Source organism: Trachymyrmex septentrionalis, unplaced genomic scaffold (assembly GCF_001594115.1).
Source record: "Trachymyrmex septentrionalis isolate Tsep2-gDNA-1 unplaced genomic scaffold, Tsep1.0 scaffold80, whole genome shotgun sequence".
Classification (NCBI taxonomy): Eukaryota; Metazoa; Arthropoda; class Insecta; order Hymenoptera; family Formicidae; genus Trachymyrmex; species Trachymyrmex septentrionalis.
Genome location: NW_017305988.1, coordinates 1,003,681 through 1,019,382, shown reverse-complemented (window position 1 = coordinate 1,019,382; position 15,702 = coordinate 1,003,681). Strand labels below are relative to the sequence as shown.

The 15,702-nt window shown below is 33.0% G+C and overlaps 1 protein-coding gene across 2 annotated transcripts in view; it reads right to left on the bottom strand.

The window, feature by feature from the left end:
• The window catches only part of LOC108754688 (homeobox protein abdominal-A homolog), a 115,018-nt gene that overhangs the window by 71,574 nt on the left and 27,742 nt on the right, over positions 1-15,702 (bottom strand). Inside the window, exon 5 of one of the 2 annotated variants that reach the window (XR_001939726.1) lies at positions 13,732-13,758. The exons of the other annotated variant lie outside the window; for it this stretch is intronic. The gene's annotated coding sequence lies outside the window, so the exon portion shown is untranslated. Of the gene's footprint in view, positions 1-13,731; positions 13,759-15,702 lie in introns of those variants that run through there. 2 annotated transcript variants of the gene reach the window in all.

Genomic DNA, 15,702 nt, shown 5'->3' with positions numbered 1-15,702 from the left:
ATATATATATATATATATGCTATATTTAGATACACATATATATAAATCTCTTATCAAAATAAAGTATTACATAAATAAGAAAAATTTAATGAAACAGAAGATATTAAAATAACGAGTTAGCAGCTTTAAAGGATGAATTTTATTTTTTTTAATTGTAATTGTTATTAGCTCCATCTATAACCAGTCAAAGTTACCTACAAACGAAAGCTGGTAGTTAAACATGAGGATTTTCATGAGTGAAAAGCATTTCATTAATATGGCGACAGATGGCCAGATCATCTCCAATATATGCTACGCTCCTCACTATATATATCTCTCTCTTTCTTTATGATTATATATACCTTTGAAATGATACTAAATTGCTTTTTTATTGATTTATAATTAAAATAAAACTGACAATTATTGTAATATAAGAAGGTAACAGATAATAAATTTGGCTATAAAACTTTAAACTAGTATGGTTACGTTTTGTAAAGCTGGTTTAGTGCTGAGTCGCGTGCAACGGCGCTCGTTAAAAACAGCCGTAAACCATATAACGTGGAGTAACCTGTCTTACATCGTTTCACGGACTTATACGTTCAAATATATAAAACTTTGTCTGCTATCTGTTGCTTGTGATTCATAATTTACATTTTTTTTTTATTTATTATATTCGCAAACATGTAATGATAAATGAGAATTGCTAATATTTATTGAATGTATTTTTAATTATCTGGTTAATTGAATGTTATTGCAAAACAATTAATATAATAATTAATAAAAACTGTTTGTGGAAATTATAATACTTGGAATATAATTGTAGTATATATTACTTTAATTACATATTGTGTATCTGCTTATACTATTTATCATATGCTGATGTAGAAGAAAGTGTTTAAAAATATTTATTGATAATTTATTGACTGCGTTTATTAATTTTTCCACTGGTGATAAGTTGGATTCTGAGACTCTGCAGGCATTGCAGGAAAATTATCCTTTAAGTATTCTAATATCCTGCAATTCCCGATATACATAGTTTAAAATTTGACCGCAAGAGAGTGATGTGTTAATATGTTATATTATTATAATAAAAATTATATATAGCAGTAAAGTCAGCTATATTATTTCATATTATTGTACTATAAATATTGTAGTTTCCAATAAAAATAATAATAATAAATAATAAATAATAAATTTCATAAAAATGTTTTATTCTTTTTCTTGCATGATATAGATTATATTTTAATAAAAAAAATATCCTAATTTTTTTTTCAATGTAAAATCATTATAAAATTTAACTAATAATAATTTTTTTGATAATATAATTCAAAATTCAATATAATTTAAAACGAAGATTACAATAAATTTTTTTACACTATCGTTAGCCATATTACAAATATACATGCACGTATGACATCATATTTTGGAACATTCTATTATCTGATAGCTAAAATATATTTAAAAATGCAAAATAACATATGTAGCACTATTTTTATAGAAAATAAAAGTTAGAAAAGATAATTGTTACAAAGAGATATAAACTTTCTACAGATTTAAAAGTTAATTATCAATAGAAATTAAAAGAAAAGACTCAAATATGCAATAGCGAATACAAACGTAAAATGTAAATATTTATGACTTTGTAAAATGTTTTGCCCTTTAGCGAAAATTTTAATTATTATAGTTTATTTATTTTCTTATTTTAATTTATAGAAAATATTTTCCTTATATGTTCCATATATATTTTTCAAATTAAAAAAAAAACCAATTATTTATAAAATATATTTAAATCTATTTGTTAACAATAATAAAAGATTTAGGATATTGAATTCCAATAAAGAATTAATATGATTATACAGATTGACTGGATTATTTTTGTGTTTATTTGCTTAAATATGTTACCTATAATATAGCTAATGGAATAAAATATAAAAATTTATATTTTATATATCCTTTCTTGTACATATATGTGCGCATATAAATTATAAATATTTATTTATAAAGTTCAAAATTTATACTTTTACTAATTATAATGAGAAATATACCACTACCGATCGTGAAAAAAACAAGTATTTTTATTAATAATTGATAAAAGAAGAACGCACGATTGCGTTCTACCCCATTCACGTCTCTTCTCGATTAAGCAAATATAGATTTACCGCTGAAAACAAGTGTGCATCCAAAATTCTCATTAATATCACAAGCTAGTTGTTTCTGACATTCATTAATAATCGATCTTGATTTAAGCGAATCTCTTGCAACGGTTTTGTGACTTTAGAAAAAAAAATCTATATTTAAAGCATCGTCTGATTCGCGTTGTGCCACGATTCTGGCCAATAGTGTACGTATAATGGCCACCATGGTGCCGCTTAACTTCGCCTGACTGACACTAGATGTCAGTGGCGTGGCTGATCGTAAATCGTAGCGAGATTCCCGCCCATTGCATACCGGTAGGCGGTGCCACGGCATTTCGTGACGTCACCGCGCTCGCCCCTCCAAATCCCCACTGGCTGTCCTTCCCACTCCGTCGATTCTCTACGGTGATTCCCCTTTTTTCCTCTGTCACATTCCCGACCATCATACGAAGAACTCTCGGGTGGGCTACCATCCCCGGTCATCTTCATAAATGTGAGATGGCCGTTTGAAATGGTATTGAGGCTAATTTGAGCAGCGCTTATGTGATACAGTGTTTGTTTATTGCTTACTAAAGCGTCCGGATTAAATATAAAACAGTTGACAGAGTATAGACGTCGAGCTAGACGGAGTGGCGCTCGGCACTGTTCGCCCGGCAAGCGCCACTCCGACGGGCACGTTTGTATACTCCAAAAAGCATATGTAATGTTTATTTTTCTTCCCCTCTCTTTACTGCCTCTTTTCAACTTCTGACATCGACTATTTGCGAATCGTTTTCATCCCTCATAAGCCCCCCCTAAGCTTGTAATGTTGACAACTACTATCGATATCAACAGCGCACAGTTCTAGCATTTTTATGAAACATCTAGTACATCTATGAGTATCTGAACTGGACTATTCTGTTGTTTCTATGCTTATTACGTCGCTATTGGATATTTTATTATGATATGTAACCATTCTTTCAAAAATTTCAATAGGGAGAGAAAATTTCGCATAATCTATAAAATGTTATACGGTCCATTCGCATTCTTAATCCAAAAATATGTTTTATTTCGACACGTTTTTGTCGTATATCTTCGACAACAGAAGATAGCGAGCGTACCGACATTTTAATCTTTCTCCCCTTCGACATTATGCTTTTATACACATATTCGTAGTACGATATTCCTGGCAAATTGTGTTTATAGGAATAGTGAAACATATTTGTCCCAGAGGAAATATAGACCTTTAGTTCGCGTCAAAGAGAAGAGTGGGAGGGAGTTAGATTGTGTCTGTGGAGACGCTATGTCACTAAAAAGATCAATACGCCATAGCTGCTCAGCGTTCGCTGGAATCTAGATGGTGCGAGTGGTGCGTACCTACCTATTTACACACCGGATGCTGTATATCTAACCATCACTCTGTCTATATTCTTCGATAGTAATATATTTCATATCCCACTATTATTTATCGATGACTATTAACGTTAAACTGCACAAGGAAAATGTAATAGGTAGCAAGCTGTTTTAGTATTTTATATGTGTCCGTAACATTCATTATTTATGAATTTATTTCAAAATAGAGCAATAGGATAAACAACACATGCATTCCAATTCTACCTGTCAATGGGAACGAAAAAACGAATTCGAACGACGATACGGTTTTTCATAGTTTGAAACATATTTATGTGTTTACTACGCATGTGATATCTTTCCAGAATACGTGGTAGAATATTTGATTTTATAGAAAAACAGTATTCTTCCAATGTTTCCAGCTGTTTAATGCGAACAGATTACATACAGATATTCATCCAGTGTAACATTTTCTAGTCTCAAAGACTTATAAGAATTATTGATTTATAATAAAATTATTTTAAGAAAAGTTGCTTTAAAAGCTATTAAATTATAGAAGCGGTGACAAAGATGTCTGGTAATTATATATGTTACAATTCTACTACACAAAACTATTTTTATAACTGTAAAGATTTATTCAAATTGAATTTTATTTAAATGCATCAATTTGTCCGTCTGTAAAAATCGGCAATTCTATTCAAATATTACTTTGAATACAATAGATTATTTTCTGGTTATGATATATGTATACATATCTATATAATGGAAAATAATATATAATTGATTAAGAAATTATGAAAGAATATATTAATTCCCAATAAACAATAAACTGACGTTAATTGTCGTCACTTTGGTGTCGAAACGACGTTAAAAATGTCATCTTGATGTTAAAATAACAATGATGATGAACAACAAGTAACGTTAGCTTGTTTATTAAATAGTATAATCAAAGGGATCAATATATTCAAAAAAATAATAAGTCATACTCAAAATAAGCTTATTTCATGAATAATGAATGAAGCAATTGAAGATACATTAGTGATCTCAGACAATACACAATATTTATAAAATATTTATAAGGCTTATTTTCAATATTTTGTAAACATTTTCGTGATCTTAAATTGCATAGATTATAAACATTTATTATAAATATCATGAAATACATATTGTAAATCTTGTAATAAATGCTATAAAAAATACTTAACAGAAATATTTATTCATGTTTATCATAAAGATTACATTAAATATTTAGTCTATCTTTTAATAATATTTCGAATAAAGCTTTATATAAAATATGTATAAAATATTTATATAACATTTTAAAAAATAAATAATAATAAATATTTATCATAAATATTCCGTGCTGTCTGGGATATGACATACTTAGCACATCTTTTCCTGGAGTTTTGTTCCGCTGATACATTTAAAGTATCCGATTCACCGTTTAATCGACGATATTAAAAACTCATACAAAATCATACATTGACTAAAAATATATCTTAATTTCAATTATTCTTGCGAATAATAGATCTTAAAACGACCGAATAATTTCGCATGAGAACGTGTTAGAACGTGTTTGGAGTTTTAAATCCGCGTGCGTGCGTACATGATATTAACGTTAACATAGTTACTCGTGCATGCCGGTACGACGTCCGTGTGACCGTTTTACACGTGTAATGCCATACAATGGCCATAAATGGTATCAACAAGTGGATGCTTAAGAGCCATTATGAAACGTTGATTATGGACATAAACCATATTATGTATTCGTAAGTACATCAAGATATACCGTACATTTCTTCCTACAATTACCACACTAGTATTTATTATATAATATAATCGAATAAGTATAAGCTGTGAAAGTTAATGCGTGCGTCCCTTTATTTTACGAAACTATCTGTTAAATTATGCGAGACCATCAACGCGATATTATTTGCCGGAATTCCAATGTATAAATTGTCACATTAAATACTTTTAATACGCGAATGAACAAGTTTGTATCTGATGCAGCTTATAGGTACAAGCCATCGTGACATACATAAACAATCGATGCTCAAATCGATCGATTAATACCGGCAATAAATGTTTACGAAACGTGAATCATTCGACTGAGTTTATAGAGCTTGAATGTTTTATTATTCTTTCCATATCGTTCCTGTTGTGTATTCAATATAAAGACGTCTTTAACATTCGAAAAATAAATAGAATTTCGGTAGTACATTACTTAACGGTATCGGACGTTTTATTTGTACAATACATTCTGATCCGACCGATCTGCTTGATATATCTGTTTCCTCGAAACAGTGCGCACAAGCTCGATCGTTGTCTTGGTAATATTTTTTAAAAGTTAACATGATTTATATAGAGAATACGAATGACGTAGGCAATGTCCGCCCCTCGAAACGTGTCCCCTCTAATCTGCACGCCAGCAATTTACTCCGACCGAGCCGACCAATTATGTGGAAAACGGCGAAGAATTTGCGAGCGCCGCACATGCAACGCACACACATGCGCGACCGCGTATAATACGTGGCAAGGGTAGTCGTTAAAGACAATCTGAGCTTTCCATCTCCCGGTATTGGCTCAGGCGCAAGAACCATGAGACAGAGTGCAAGAAAATTGAACAAAAAGTACCGGTATAATGAGCACGTGTCGGTTAAATTGTCGGCTACGATAACTACGGCGACCTTACGATCAATATTTTCAAAGTTGTCCAACGTAGTAAGGTGCGAAGTGTCGCATAGAAACTTATCTGTATTTCGATGTCTACTATTTCGTTGATTCCACCGATTGTGCCAAAGTACAAATTTGATATCATAAACATTTCTATTTTTCCGCTTTTTACACGATATAATAGCGAAAAAAATCGGAGTTCTAATTTATCTCGATTTAATAAACCGTATCTTTATCGTTGCTACGCTGAGACTCGCAATTTAATTAGAATTGTAATTTACTATGATAAATACAGAAGCGATAAATTCGGAATAAAGTTTTTAAACATATTAAATTATATGTTTAAAATGTATTATATATATATATATATATATTATTAATCAATTTTCCTAAATAAAACGTAAAATTTTTTTTTCTGGAATTTATAATAATAATTATCATATAAATTGTATAATTTTGTACTTACTTATAATGAATGTTTGTAGCCATTATTCTTCTTCATGAAGGATTTATGAAAACATTAATTAAATCATTTTAACTTTTTTTATCACACAATTTTAAACACTCACACTTCACATAAATTATAATCCGGAAGTAATAATTTTTCTAATTATAATACTACAGAATGCTAAAATTAATTTGTTAAATTAATTAATTTGTATCACAGATCGCGGAAACTTTTAGGAGGATAGATGCTATTGGACGTGCAAGAAGAAACTGACACAAGAAAGTTTACACTTTGATATATCCCTTCTAAGTCAGGCAAGGATTCTCGCTATTGGTCACAATATACCCTCCACAACTTCGTTTGTTTCGAGAAAAAAAAATACCTGGTATGGACCAAAAGGCTTTAACTCTGTCTCCTTAAAAAAAAATGAAATCTTTATGACCATCCTGACGACAATGGTCTCAGCGAAAATATCGTTGACGGGAAGTTCCTTAAAACCGTTTATAGTAGTAAGTTAATATTCGTAATACTTCGAGTCTGTAACCCGAATACAATTATTAATTATAATTTTTCATCAGAAATAAACAGATTGTCGCACATATTTGCTGCAAAATCACTTTATTCGCTGACAAAAATAGGCATTTCACGATAGCATTTTATGATCAATACAATTCATTGTAATCTACCATGAAATCGTTTGCGAACAATTAACAAATGTTTCCCATACAGGATATCGAAGTTCTTCAGCCGGATACGCGCGAGCAATTTCTTGATTTAATATTACAAAGTTTCTAACATCAACGATCTACATTGTTGCGCATGGGAGGGAGCGAAGCCTCATAAAGAGCAAAGAGATATGATCTCAATTAGCTCAGGCCAAAAGTACGGGTACGGAATGAAACAGCCGATAAGAACCCGACGACGTGTTCCATTTACGGTATGCAGCTTTCGAGGTGAGTTACACCTTCTCTGCCATTTGAGTAATTTCTCAAATATATTTATCACATCGTTATCGCATTTTACTTATCTCACAAAAATAATACAACATTTATGAAGTTGAACTGCGTACGTATATTTAATTACCAATTATTTCTGAGAAAATTAATGTGACGTGCTAAGCTGTAATAGCAATAGATCGTTAATTAATTCTAGTTACGAGATATCTACATCGAAGAATACTCGAGGGAAATTTAAGCAGTAAAATAAGAAAAGGTTTTCATCAGCAGCTTGCTGTGTCGTAACTTTCATACATTTATTATAGTGTAAGGAAATCTTTACAAGAAATATATACTCGTATATAGAAAGAGATGGTATAAAATATACAGACATAAAGAGGTTCAAATAGACTACTAAAGTAAATATTTGAAAAATACGTTCTAACGTAATAAAACAGGATTTGTAATTTTTATGAATTAAGTCGTTATTTTGTAATCGGCAAACTTTCGTTAAGAATTCCGTGATGGTAGGAACCGGAAACTGTTGGAATTTAGAACGATAAAGAAATAATTCGTGGAAGGCATTGCTGCTACTTGCACGTAATACAGAAGAGGCTGATCTGACCCTGGCACAACCGACGTCTCTCCGCAAGACTTGGAAAGTATATAGTGTGGCTGTAATGTTACAAGCACAGAGAGATAAGAGACCGTGAGACTGTGGACCGAGACTGGGGCAATAAAGTTAGCGGCGTATAACGACCGAGATGTGAAGAGCGTGGTTCACGTCCCCTGTTCTTTTCGTCATTCGCGATGTAACCGGTGATTCGTTGTTGCCAAAACATTTTTCGGTCAACTCCACTTAACGACATTTTTATATATATATAAGAAGTAAAAAAAATCCTTTTAAGACAATAAATAAATAATAATTATGTAAATTAAATTAATTACATTGGAGAATTGCGTTTTTCAAAAAGCGATCGTATTAATGTTGTTTCGCACGTTACTTTCTCTCTCTCTCTCTCTCTCTCTCTCTCTCTCTTTTATTTTTAATTCTAGCTGAGTCTTACATCACACACGAATGACATCACGTACGAGGGACACGAAGCGCACCGTTAACGATATGCCTTTGGGATACTTAGTTGTGATCTACGGAGAACAATGGCGTCGTTGTATTCAGACGAGAGGGTCACCGCTTCCGCGCCTTCATCCATTTATACGTTTCAGTTAAAGTCCCCGAGGGACATCGCCCTTCGCCCGTTTCTTGCTTCGCGTAGGCAGCACGATCCTTTGGATCCCGTATCACTCCGACTCCATGCCACTTTCCTACCTCCCGAACGCCAGGGACCAACGAAACTAATAAGTAAGGGCAGAGGAACGGGATGGAGGACGGGTGCGCCGGCGAGAAGACATACATTCGAAGCGACATGGATACATGTACGCGACATGTGCGGATATACATGACCGTTCGTATGTGCGCAATGCCGTTGGTAACCTTAACCCCGCGAATTAATATTCCATATGTGCCGCGCGTACGAGGCTTCGCGGATTACCAATGGCGTGTCTCCGCGCGGGGAGACGTCCTGGACCCTCCGGAGACACAAGGCAAGGACAAAGAGACCAGGACGGGTTTCGCCACGGGATCTATTTCATTCGTCAATCAGACAATACCGGATCCTAGCTCTCCGCCTACCGTGGAGAATAAGATTCTATAAAGCGGATTTCAGGGCGATTCTCTAACATCAGGGGAATGCGCTGCGAACAACTGGTTTCATACATTAACGGAAATACTCGTAACACCACTTTGAACTCGTACCTTTGTGTGCAGAACGAAATATAGATAACGAATGTTCGATAAAAATTTTCAAAAATTCGATCGTGTTACGAATGGCTGCGAAATCACATTATATCAAGCATGCAATCGTTATTTTTTTTTAGTTTGTTCCGATTGAACCGATTGACAGCGTTTCCAAGTTGTTGGAAAAATACAAACGTACCGCTCAAATAAATTGTAGTAACATAATAAGGTTTTCTCTTTTTACGTTGGACATTTTTTTTTTTTTTTAGTTATTTCTGACGACGTATTATTTGTGACTTCTTCTTTTATCCCGAAGTAGTATTTTAGGATATAAAACGATCATTTTCGAGACGAAAGGGGTGCGCGATACAAAGCAAAATGGTGCGATACACCAAATACAAACGGATTGCAAGAGAAATGGGTGATCGGCAAATAGGAAGAGAGCCTAGGGGACCGTGACGCATAAACCGATACGGTTATTTCCGAATATCCGCAGCCATACGCGACCACTCGATGCCTCCATTTCAATGTTCCACCCTTGCAAGCGTAAAAGTGGTGAAAATTCGACGCGATGTATAGAGATGGAAATTTAGAAGATAGAAACAAAAGCTTGCCGTCCTGATGTGTCGAAATTAACTATTAAAATGTAAGTTTTTGCAAGTAAAAAAATTAATTTGGCGATTCTTTACACTAGCTTATCTCCTTTCTTTCTTGTTTTCATGTTTTGATAAGATAATTAAGTCGAACAATTATACAAAACTCAAATGAGGTATCTATGCTTTATGTATCTACGTGAGCTCCTATAAATTTGAGCTTTGCATTAGAAAAGTAAGGCTGCGTCTATTTTGGATATGATAATGTTCCGCTGCATAATTAAAGGTAACAAGGTGAAATAATAATGAGAAAAATTAAAACATTATCATATCTCTATTTCTTTCATCATGAATATACATCCATATAGTTTACATTCTACATAATCTATATCATTCATCGAGATGTAAATCTAGTAAAACTAGTTTCGTCTACCTCTGCAAAATATATGTTTTTCTTTTTTAAATACTTCACACATGAAATGATTTAAACGGATTATACGTACGGCGTTAAAGAAAGTAATAATAAAATGGTAAGAATTTTATTACACAGGAATAAAAGAAGCATTTATAGTTACAGGAATAAAATAAGCATCTATAATTTACTATATGTTTTTATTTCGTTTGTAATATCATAGATAGCTTACGAATATAATTCTACATCAAGTTTTGAAAATGGATACATTTACATTCATTGTCAATGAATTACCACCTCACTCGCCATCATCATTGTTATCATCATCGTCGTCAATCTCATCACCAGCTCTCGTCGTACGGTATAATACTAATCATTAATAGTCAAAAGACATGAGACTCCATTATTCCGTTACTCTTATTACTTAACGTGGTTGGTAGGTAAGTATTGAAGGACAGCTACGCTCGCTTATCGTTACATTATTACGTTAATTGGGTATCATCGATACGTTAAGACCCGCGGATTCATTCGTCTTAATTAATTTTCTCTTGCGGCTCTTCATTCATTGGGCGATGTTAATGCTATGGTGGTGCTTAATATTTACATCGAGAATTGTTGAAGTAATGTACGGCTTTCCATCCATTCGATAGACGCAAAATTAAAAGATTAAATTCTGCACCTAGATTATTTCAGTAAGAGAATATAAGTGAAAAAGACTCGAGTTAAATTAGAATTAATAATTAACTTTTCTTACTTATGGAGTTTCGCAATACTATCGCGTGACATCACGAAAGAAAGAGATTGCGCTAAATAGGCTTTAACTTTGAGCAAAGAAATTGCAGAATCTCGGAAATGAATATTTTTATTATTCAATTTCCATCAGTATTGACAATAAAAATGTGCACAGGCCCGGTCTTGTTGCTTTCGTTGTACAAAGTACAATATCGGCATCATATTTAAACAATAAACAACACTTAATCGAACAATCGGAGCAGAACAAGTGTCCGTTAGACATAACTCTTGAATTTATGTCAACAACTTCGAGAAATTTTTCTTTAATCAAAGCGTTCGGTAACAGGAAAAGCAATGAAGTGTCGCGATATCTGCGTAAACTTCTCACGCGTGGCTTCTGACAAAAAATAAGATCTTTGCTCTGTCCAGACAAACAATGAAGAGCATTTTGCATTGGACGTCTCCGAGTTTCACCAAGTTACGACAAGCGCGAAAGAGAGGAAACTACATTATATATGCGAAACGCGCTGTCATAAGGAAAATTATTAAAAAAGCTGCCACAACAAAAAAATAACATTTAATGTGTATACAAAACTGATTAGTTTATCACTTTACGGAATCACTTGTGAGCAACGTCAACGGCAAACAATTACCAAAAATAACAACAAAGACAATCAACACATTCTTGCGAACAGAAACATTTTAAATATGTTCAACATCGTTCGACGTTATTTAGATCCCAAATAGCAATCAGTTTAACAGTTAATTTTTGCATACTCACAGTCGATTCCAACCTCAAGTGTCCAGATTTGTGTTCACGCTAGCCGGACACACGTTAAACTAGTACACGCAGGTCGAATGGACAAATGCAATAAGTATAATACAACCAGTTGCGCGAAGGATGAGATTGTTCCGTACCAATCATCAGCGTTCTGTTGCCAAACAAGAAGACTAGAATTAGTTTCTCTTTTCGGCATTCGCGAGATTATTAAACAAAGTCGTTAGCTTAGAAATTGCGGTACGCAACGGCATCATCATCTTCGAGTGTACAGAATATTAAAATCTACATAATATATCTATATAAAAAAAAAAAATACACATCGAAACAATAGAGAAGATAAGCAAATATTCACACTACGCTATCATTAAAAAAAAATTCGTACCTTTCTTTTCACATTAACAAAAACAAAAATATACGAAAAAAATACGTAAAATAAACAGCTCATAAATAAACAATGACATCTATAGATAAAGAAAATATAACAAACAATTTTTTTCTCATATCAATCTTACGTTCCGCCTGACGGATTCGGCTATTTATTTCATAAATATCTTTTTTTTTTCTTCTTTTAACCAATACGCGACGCTTATCGCGTTAAGGGAATGGAACAGGTATAATTAATTTCAATTTTGCCAATAGATTCGCATTTGCTTAAAATAATACGATGTGATTCATGTTGAATATTTCATGCTCTCGGTCTCCTCACACATACACGCGCGCACACGTTCTTTCTTTCTCTCTTTCTCTCACCTCGTTCAATCATTACTTTCGCATCTATGTGTCGTCTACATGCAATCCTTTTTATTCAAACATGATCTCTTCCACTACTCATACGCACACATTAAATGTTACTACATCGTTTAACCAATGTTTGAGCCACACTCTAGTGTTCGTTCTATATAATTATTAATTCGGATAAGAGAAGTCCTCGCGCGGGGGTTGGGAAATGGAAATTGGAGAGGGTTTTGCTTCAATAAATATTTTTGCTTTAACGTCGAAGAATTCAAGAAAGACGTGTATGCGAGTTTGGCAAGTCGGGCAATGTTGTACTACTAACATATTATGTGTTTCCTTTTTTAACGTTTCAGTAACTATACTAATCAGTACTATCGATTCGATATAGTACACATCTACGATAATGATAAGATTAGAGCGAGTATATAAATGACAGAGAGGTAGAAGCGGAAAAGGGAAAAGGGAAAAGGAGCAGGATAGATTGAATACGGAGAAAAGAGAAGAGGATGGGGAAGCATTATGAACATTATATGATATGATTATGCGTCAGTTATTTGGAATAATATTCTATAATCATATAGAGTTGCTGCAGCTAGCTTAGATATAAGCCAAGAGAAAGCTTCATATGTGGACGGCGCCCGCACAATTTTTACTCTAAAATTTCCGCCTTATCTCTCTCTTTCTCTCTCTCTCTCTCTCTCTCTTTCTCTCTACATTCTTCCGATCCATGCGAAAGATTCGAGAAGGGATCTCGTTGATTAGGATACATCAGATGCAGTCTAATTCGCGTAATTTAAAAAATCACGAATTAAATCGATAACAGTACACTTCTAAGAGTATCTCTTACATAGCTGTGATGCCAATTTCCAAACAAGTGGATTGTTTTTGTTTGAAAGTTACTCGTATACCCATTGTAAAATTATAAAGTCAGCACTTACAACGCTCGTAAAAATCCCGTCAACAATGTTTATTGAAATTTCCTGAAACTCTTTTCCTCAAATAAAATAATGCAATCACACACTCATTAACGTTGATAAGATTTTTTTATTCAAGGCTCTCTGGAAGAGAAATGCGTAATGGCGTAAGAAAAATCACTAATCTTCATCGTCGATCCAATTCTCAAGTCCTACACTATGGTCGATGTCTGATGTATGCGCGCAAAAATCGACGCGACTCGATGCCATCCCTTTTATTCGCCATACACCGCCTCGCTAGAATTAAGGACTTAATGTATATCGTAAATAGAAACTAACACGGCCGCCATAAATCTCATCGTCCCATACTGTACAAATTCTTCGGACTAAGTTTAATAATAATTATTATTACGCATTACGTATATCTCTAATTTGTCGGACGTATCGGCGCCGCCATCGTCGCAGTACTTGCTGCTGCCATGTCACTTAATAATTAATGGTGTCTGTAGCAATAACATCCAAACATAACTAAGCAATAATAATTCATATTTAATAATAATAATAATAATAATAATAATAATAATATAATAAAACTAATACTCCGCACGTTCGCCATGTAGATTCGAAACTACATGATGGACTTGACAGGTCAATTTTTAAAACAAAATTAAAATAATAATTAATAGTGATGATGATGATAATGATAATAATAATAATATAATAATAATAGTTCGTAAATAGAGTCATGTGTCTATAAAACTTTTCTACAAATAGATACACCGATTCTCGAGGCTAATCGCGTCACGTGCGTCACTCTCTCATTTTTCGATTCCACGATATTATTTCTTTTTTTTTTTTTGTTCCGTATACAATGAGCCGGAGTTTAGGCGCGATCGTATTTCTTCGTTTTTTGGCATTCCGACAGAACAACCGAAAGACTTCCTTGGGCTACGGCCAGAAAATATATAATAATTACGTTGTGTACTCTTAACACGATAACAGATACGTGGAGCGAAACCAATATACAAATATGTGTTCTCTTGTTCCATAATGTTTTTGCATATTTATATGCGTAAATCGAGCACAAGCACGAAATATGGCTCGACATCGTAGTGATCATATTGATGTACAATAAAAAAAATGTATTTTTGGTCAAGAATCCGTTCGCTCAAGAACATTTGTCCTTATTTGAATAAAAATATTTAAAAAATTAAAATACAACTTCACTTTTGTCACTGTAGATTAAACACTTCGCAAAATTATTCAAATACTTTTTGTGACCAATTAAAGACTTCGTAGATAAAAATACAAAATAGACCGAACTTCATCGATTTAATATATCACTTTATCTAAACTTGTAAATTAAATTAAATAAATTCATTAATAGTTATATTAATCGTAAATGACTATATTATCTCCGACGTACATCGTACCATTATTATGAATCGTACCGTTACATTTGCTTTAAGAAGCTGTATTATTTTCTAGAATTGGAATATAATAATTTAAAATATATTCCGTGAATATTTTAATCAGTTACGCTCAGTGCTTATTATAATACATCCGTAAATGCGACCATATTTCTGCGAGTGCTCTCGCTACCTTACTGAAACCTAATTTCTGCAAAAATTGTTTAATCTTACACACGCATATATTATGTTCTACTTCATTCTTTTTCATTTTGCACATTACACGTTAAAACACTATTACAATTACGGTATGTAAGTAGGTACTTCGCTATGTGAGGAGATACGTGAGTACATCGTACGTGCGAACTCATACGCGCAGCTTAATCATTACATTACGTATGGGAATATTATTTATAGCATTACTTTTTTTTTTTTAGTTTAGGTAAAATTAGCGGTAGAGTATTAATACGAATACGTTTTTTCTTCCATTTATTTTAGGTATGCTTTTTTGCTTTGATTACGGACGTCTATTTGGAGCTGCTCACCGTTATTATGCTATTTTCTCATTCAATTACATTAACAAGATATTTTTCCCCTCAGTTTACGTACTTGTTTAAACGTATCCTAAGATTTTACCGCATCAGAAAAAAATTCTACTTTGATGCAATAGATTTTCATTTTCTTTTTTGTCCATATATATATATATAATATATATACTTATTATTTTTAATAATATATATAATATAGTATTGTGTACAATATGATTTTACGTCATTAGAGTTATTAGGCGATCCATGTCATATTTAGGTCTTGATCTTAATCTAAAGATAAG